Source organism: Macrobrachium rosenbergii, chromosome 15 (assembly GCF_040412425.1).
Source record: "Macrobrachium rosenbergii isolate ZJJX-2024 chromosome 15, ASM4041242v1, whole genome shotgun sequence".
Classification (NCBI taxonomy): domain Eukaryota; kingdom Metazoa; phylum Arthropoda; class Malacostraca; order Decapoda; family Palaemonidae; genus Macrobrachium; species Macrobrachium rosenbergii.
The window spans coordinates 31043743-31051242 of record NC_089755.1 but is presented as its reverse complement, the minus strand read 5'-3'; the positions used below and the strand labels follow the sequence as shown (position 1 = coordinate 31051242).

Sequence of the window (7500 nt, the reverse complement as noted above, 5' to 3'; positions counted from 1 at the left end):
ACACTGTCAACTGCCCACTTTATAATAATACTAATCTAACAGACCGTTTATAAATATGAAACGTGTCGCCTTTGCGAAACCTTTCCCATTAACCTTAAGAATGACCTTGACCTTGACTTTGATTCATGGAGTCTCTATATCTCGTGGTTTAGCCTTAACGGACGCATGGACATGCCGAGAGCGAGATGAACTGAGAGACAGAAAGACAAACATGACAGGAAGAGAGACAGACGGACTAACAAGTAAAATTTTACTTGCAACCTGATGTTATACTGGAGCATGAAAATTCGATCAGCTGAGCTTTTCTTTAGAATAAAAATATAAAGCGCTAAAACTGAGAGAATATTTACAATAATGAAAAAATAATTTGCTTAAATAAATATATGGCACAGCGACAATTATTAGTATACAAATTTACACTGAATGAAATTCCCAAAAAATTGTGTATCAACAATGTGATGGGAGGTCGAATCATAAAAATCCATAGTTTTACGTTCATTATTTGCGTAGCTTGATTGCACATACTGTATGTATGTATGTATGTATGTGTGTGTGTGTGTGTGTGTATGTATGTATGTATATATACATATATGTATATAAATATATATATGTATTACATGTATATATGTATATATGTATATATATTTGTATTTGTATATATATGTATATTCAAACATGTATAAACGAATCCTGCTTTAAAAACATATGTAATCAAATTTTTGTCTTGTGTGTACAACTCAGACCGTCTACTGCTAATGAACTCAAAGTTTAGAATTGCCGTCGTCCAACCCGGAACAAACCTCTGACACAAGTGGCCCCTATTCAAGTAACCAAAGTAAATGGACTTTGGTCTGAGGTCGGGATTTGTGGTCTCGACCGTTTCTCGTATTACGAACATTTTTATTAATTGAAATATATAATGGGTAAATTTAGAGCAATGCTTTCTTGCAGCGCTAAAGCCTAGGCAGTACTTTTGTTTAAAGGTTTTATATCTCAGTGAGAAAAAACAAAGTTATCTAATTCCATTTTTCTTTTTCCCTTCGTTTATATATGTTTATCGACGTGTAGATTAACAGATAAAAAAATTAAAGCACTGCACACACACACAGACACACAGACATAGACACACACATATATACATATGCACCTATACATACATATACGGTACATCTTTGTGTGGGGTGTGTGTATATGTCTGTGTGTGCGTGTGACTGCAGTGTTAACTTGCGCGTCAATAAATAGATATAAAGAAAGGGCTAAACAGACAGATGGGATTAGAAAACTTTATTCTTAGTTACTGAGATATAAAACTTTAAACAAAATTGCTGCCTAATATAAATATGGATGAAGTGATAATGGCCCGTTGTAAACACTGTAATGAAGCATTGCTCTAAATATATCCACTATATAAAATAATTACACACATATATTGTATATATATATATATATATATATATATGTATATATATATATATATATATATATATATAGATATATAGAGAGAGAGAGAGAGAGAGAGAGAGAGAGAGAGAGATTAAGAATCTGCAGTACAGGCGAACGGGTATCTGATAACAGGGGTTCAGGTGTGAGAAGATGCTCGGGGATTACCCAATTTCCTGTGGGTTATGGACAAATGGTTCGGGTTATGGCCCATACATGCGAACAGATCCAATTTTCTCACAAGTCGCTTCATCTCAGATTTTACTCTCTTTGCTTTCTTTTTTATTACTTTTCTCATTAATCCATCTCCGTTTTAACGTTCGTAAATTTCTCCTCTGAGTGTGAAAAACAGCCTGATTTTAAAATAGCATTTTCGCCTGACAGAGCTCTCTCTCTCTCTCTCTCTCTCTCTCTCTCTCTCTCTCTCTCTCTCTCTCTCTCTCTCTCTCTCTCTCTCTCTCTCTCTCTCTCTCTCTCTCTCTCTCTCTCATATGATTTTCTTTTAATCAACACACTAAGCTTGGGTGACATTTTCTTTCTATATGCTTTGTGTAAATACAAATTCATTTTTAATGACCCTTATCTATTTATCTTTCTATCTCTCTGTTATCTCTTATTAATTTTATATATAAGCACAGCACAATTATCCAAACTTACAATTTCCCCTCTCTCTGTCTCTCTCTCCCAGTTAGCTCTTTTTCTTTTACACAACCTCTCACACACCCCCTCCACTCTCTCTCTCTCTCTCTCTCTCTCTCTCTCTCTCTCTCTCTCTCTCTCTCTCTCAGCGGCTCTGAAAATCAAGTAAGAGATCCTCCTCCAGATAACCTCCACCCCCGGAACTTATCTATTTTCGGAGGAGTCTCTGCCTAAGTATGTAATCCGATGGGCAATAACTCTCTCGAGTCACATTTCTCCCCTTCCGCAATCATCCCATCCCCTTTTATTTATTCCTTCTTTTTCATCTCGTTTTATTTCTCCCCATTAAACCCTTTTCTTCTCCTTCTTTACCCTCAATCCGTCCTATGAGGGTTTTTGGTTACAGTGAATAGCCCGCTTATCTCTTCGTTTCTATTTTCTTTTTTTTTCTCTCTTATGCCATGGGTTTTTTACGTTCTTTTTTTTATTTTTCAATTACCAAACGAAAAGAGGCAGGGAAGAAAAAGACGGGAAATGCTTGAAGACGCGACTCAAGGAAATGAATGGGAATAGTTAAGGCCAGGGATGGTGGAGGTCTTTCTTTTGTAAGTGAAGCTGATAAGTCAAAGTGAACCTCCTGAAGAAGAAGGTCTATGAGAGAGAGAGAGAGAGAGAGAGAGAGAGAGAGACCTCCTAAAATGGACCTCCTGGAAGTCTATGAGAGAGAGAGAGAGAGAGAGAGAGAGAGAGAGAGAGAGAGTAAAATGGACCTCCTGGAAGTCTATGAGAGAGAGAGAGAGAGAGAGAGAGAGAGAGAGAGAGAGAGAGAGAGAGAGAGAGAGATCAAAATGAACCTCCTGGAAGTAAATAAGAGAGAGAGAGAGAGAGAGAGAGAGAGAGAGAGAGAGAGAGAGAGATCACACTGAACCTCCTGGAAGTCTATAAGAACGACACACACGGACAGACTTTTCCAGACCTGGAAAGGGGCAACTGGAAATACGGTCGGAGATCTCCCCATTAAGGAAATGGCGCCGAAGAGTGAAAGGGAAGAGCCAGAGTTGTATAACGACTGAATACACGATACAGGCGAGAGGACGCCCAGCTCTTTCCGCGCGCGCTGGGATAACCAAGGGCAGCTTCCTCATCTTTCGCGCATTAGCGGCGGCGATGGACTCTGCTTATCCCGGGTAAATGGACATTTTTTCGTCGTGCTGTTCGTTTCCAGCTAAATTCTCGATTACACCAACTAAGCTGGATTCCTCTTTCTGATATTCGGTCAATATGATGTGGATATTTCAGACAAATTCTCGACTAAAACAACTAAACTGGATTCCTCTTTCTGATATTCGGTCAATATGATGTGGATATTTCAGATAAATTCTCGACTAAAACAACTAAGCTGGATTCCTCTTTCTGATATTTCAGATAAATTCTCGACTAAAACAACTAAGCTGGATTCCTCTTTCTGATATTTCAGGTAAATTCTCGAGTAAAACAACTAAGCTGGATTCCTCTTTCTGATATTCGGTCAATATGATGTGGATATTTCAGACAAATTCTCGACTAAAACAACCAAACTGGATTCCTCTTTCTGATATTCGGTCAATATGATGTGGATATTTCAGATAAATTCTCGACTAAAACAACTAAGCTGGATTCCTCTTTCTGATATTTCAGATAAATTCTCGACTAAAACAACTAAGCTGGATTCCTCTTTCTGATATTTCAGGTAAATTCTCGAGTAAAACAACTAAGCTGGACTCCTCTTTCTGATATTCGGTCAATATGATGTGGATATTTCAGACAAATTCTCGACTAAAACAACTAAGCTGGATTCCTCTTTCTGATATTCGGTCAATATGATGTGGATATTTCAGATAAATTCTCGACTAAAACAACTAAGCTGGATTCCTCTTTCTGATATTTCAGATAAATTCTCGACTAAAACAACTAAGCTGGATTCCTCTTTCTGATATTTCAGGTAAATTCTCGAGTAAAACAACTAAGCTGGACTCCTCTTTCTGATATTCGGTCAATATGATGTGGATATTTCAGATAAATTCTCGACTAAAACAACTAAGCTGGACTCCTCTTTCTGATATTCAGTCAATATGATGTGGATATTTCAGATAAATTCTCGACTAAAACAACTAAGCTGGATTCCTCTTTCTGATATTTCAGATAAATTCTTGACTAAAACAACTAAGCTGGATTCCTCTTTCTGATATTTCAGATAAATTCTCGACTAAAACAAGTAAGCTGGATTCCTCTTTCTGATATTTCAGGTAAATTCTCGAGTAAAACAACTAAGCTGGATTCCTCTTTCTGATATTCGGTCAATATGATGTGGATATTTCAGACAAATTCTCGACTAAAACAACTAAGCTGGATTCCTCTTTCTGATATTCGGTCAATATGATGTGGATATTTCAGATAAATTCTCGACTAAAACAACTAAGCTGGATTCCTCTTTCTGATATTTCAGATAAATTCTCGACTAAAACAACTAAGCTGGATTCCTCTTTCTGATATTTCAGATAAATTCTCGACTAAAACAAGTAAGCTGGATTCCTCTTTCTGATATTCAGTCAATATGATGTGGATATTTCAGATAAATTCTCGACTAAAACAACTAAACTGGATTCCTCTTTCTGATATTCGGTCAAAATGCTGTGGATATTTCAGATAAATTCTCGACTAAAACAACTAAACTGGATTCCTCTTTCTGATATTCGGTCAATATGCTGTGGATATTTCAGATAAATTCTCGACTAAAACAACTAAGCTGGATTCCTCTTTCTGATATTTCAGATAAATTCTCGACTAAAACAACTAAGCTGGATTCCTCTTTCTGATATTCGGTCAATATGATGTGGATATTTCAGATAAATTCTCGACTAAAACAACTAAACTGGATTCCTTTCTGATATTCGGTCAATATGCTGTGGATATTTCAGATAAATCCTCGACTAAAACAACTAAGCTGGACTCCTTTTTCTGATATTCGGTCAATATGATGTGGATATTTCAGATAAATTCTCGAATAAAACAACTAAGCTGGATTCCTCTTTCTGATATGCGATCGATATGATGTGGATATTTCAGATAAATTCTCGACTAAAACAACTAAGCTGGATTCCTCTTTCTGATATTCAGTCAATATGATGTGGATATTTCAGATAAATTCTCGACTAAAACAACTAAGATGGATTCCTCTTTCCGATATTCGGTCAATATGATGTGGATATTTCAGATAAATTCTCGACTAAAACAACTGAGCTGGATTCCTCTTTCTGATATTCAGTCAATATGATGTGGATATTTCAGATAAATTCTCGACTAAAAACAACTGAGCTGGATTCCTCTTTCTGATATTCAGTCAATATGATGTGATATTTCAGATAAATTCTCGACTAAAACAACTAAGATGGATTCCTCTTTCCGATATTCGGTCAATATGATGTGGATATTTCAGATAAATTCTCGACTAAAACAACTGAGCTGGATTCCTCTTTCTGATATTCAGTCAATATGATGTGGATATTTCAGATAAATTCTCGACTAAAACAACTGAGCTGGATTCCTCTTTCTGATATTCAGTCAATATGATGTGGATATTTCAGATAAATTCTCGACTAAAACAACTGAGCTGGATTCCTCTTTCTGATATTCGGTCAATATGATGCGGATATTTCAGATAAGTTCTCGACTAAAACAACTAAGCTGGATTACTATTTTTGATGTTCGGTCAATATGATGTGGATATTTGAGATAAATTCTCGACTAAAACAACTAACCTGGATTCCACTTTCTGATATTCGGTCAATATGATGAGGATATTTCAGTAAGACCGTGATTGGTGTCCTCTTAATTCTTACGTTAAATTAACGAAATTAACTGCTTCGTTCAGTAACCCAAGATATTTCTGAATCTTCATATTAAAACAAATAGAGAGACTATCCCAGCTGTATAGCCCCTTACCATTATGAAAAGCTGAAGAGAAGAAAAATCTTTTAGTAATGCTACGACAACCCTTTTAAGTACTCACATTAGAGCAGCCAGATGGGTGATTCCCTTCATTGTTCTCAAGTCTCAAGCTGAAATACGGAAATGGAATGGTTACCTCTCTATATTATGACTACATAAAGATGAAATTTAATGGCAAAATGGTTAGTTTCTTCACAGATGCGCATCAGTCCTACTAGAATGTCTAAATTTCAAAAATGGCAAGAAAAATCGGGGGTGGGGGCTTAGATAACGTCAAAGAACGACTCGTGAAACTATTTTAATCTTTCGAGCAGATAACGTTCTCGTTCTAAGTATGGAAGTGTAAATGTGGGCGCACACATACTCACCATTGAGCAATGTTAATGTCTAAATTGCAGCCCATCTTTTCCTAGTTTCCAACGATGAACAGCACAGGAAATAAAGTTTCTAATTAACCATTAAAGCAAATCAAATGTCGCTATCTCAGCGTAACTGGAAAGTCGTGTATTTTACGCTATGCAGTTTTTATAAGCTCTCCAAGTATATGGAAATACAAAGAGTTAAGGCTTATTTTGGCTGCGTGTCAATTGGTTTCAAGTATAATTATGCCGTGTTTGTCCGCAGTGATCAAGTAAACCAATGAGTAATAAATTAATTTTAAGCAGTCATTATCGTCGGAAACATGTGACTCACAATCGATCCAAAACTGGAAATTACCTGAGCAAGTGGTACAACAGTATAATAATGTACTGTTATTCTTATCATTTCTTGCCTAATTTTTTCCAAACATTCGGTCAGAAAACTACAGAAGAATGTGTAGTAATTAAAGACAGTATCTATCAAAGCCAAAATCTATAAAGGATTTACATATTTATTCTGTTAGTGCCCTAACTTTCTGGAAAAGAGCGTTTCATGGTGGAGCTTGATGGAGGGTAGGCCTATACGTGTTGATACACTGGTAGACAACGGCCACATCAATCCAAGAACCAAAGGATAAGGAATAAAGGAGGATGTACGGACAACCATTGTCCACGACAATTCCAGTACGAAATTAAAATGGATAGACAAGGAGTGTGGGCAGCCAATGACCAAGACAGTACCAGGACTGAAAATACAGGTACATGAAATCAATAAGATTCAATAAAAATTTAAATTTTTTTATACTTTTGGTGATTCTAACAGTTTCTGGCGTTTACTTCAGAGTGAAGATGAGGCTACTAATCTTGAAAGCTCGCCACTAAAATAATATCCTGAGCATCGGCAGAATTACTAAATATATATATATATATATATATATATATATATATATATATATATATATATATATATATATATATATATATATATATATATATATATTATATATATATATATGTGTATATTTTTATATATATATATATATATATATATATGTGTGTGTGTGTGTGTGTGTGT

The 7500-nt window shown here is 35.8% G+C and overlaps 1 long non-coding RNA gene across 1 annotated transcript in view; it reads right to left on the bottom strand.

Annotated features, from left to right (window-relative positions):
* The window catches only part of LOC136846505 (uncharacterized), a 372690-nt gene that overhangs the window by 290326 nt on the left and 74864 nt on the right, over positions 1 to 7500 (bottom strand). The window contains exon 2 of the long non-coding RNA XR_010855420.1: positions 6128 to 6176. This is a non-coding gene — a long non-coding RNA (uncharacterized lncRNA). The remainder of the gene's footprint in view (positions 1 to 6127; positions 6177 to 7500) is intronic.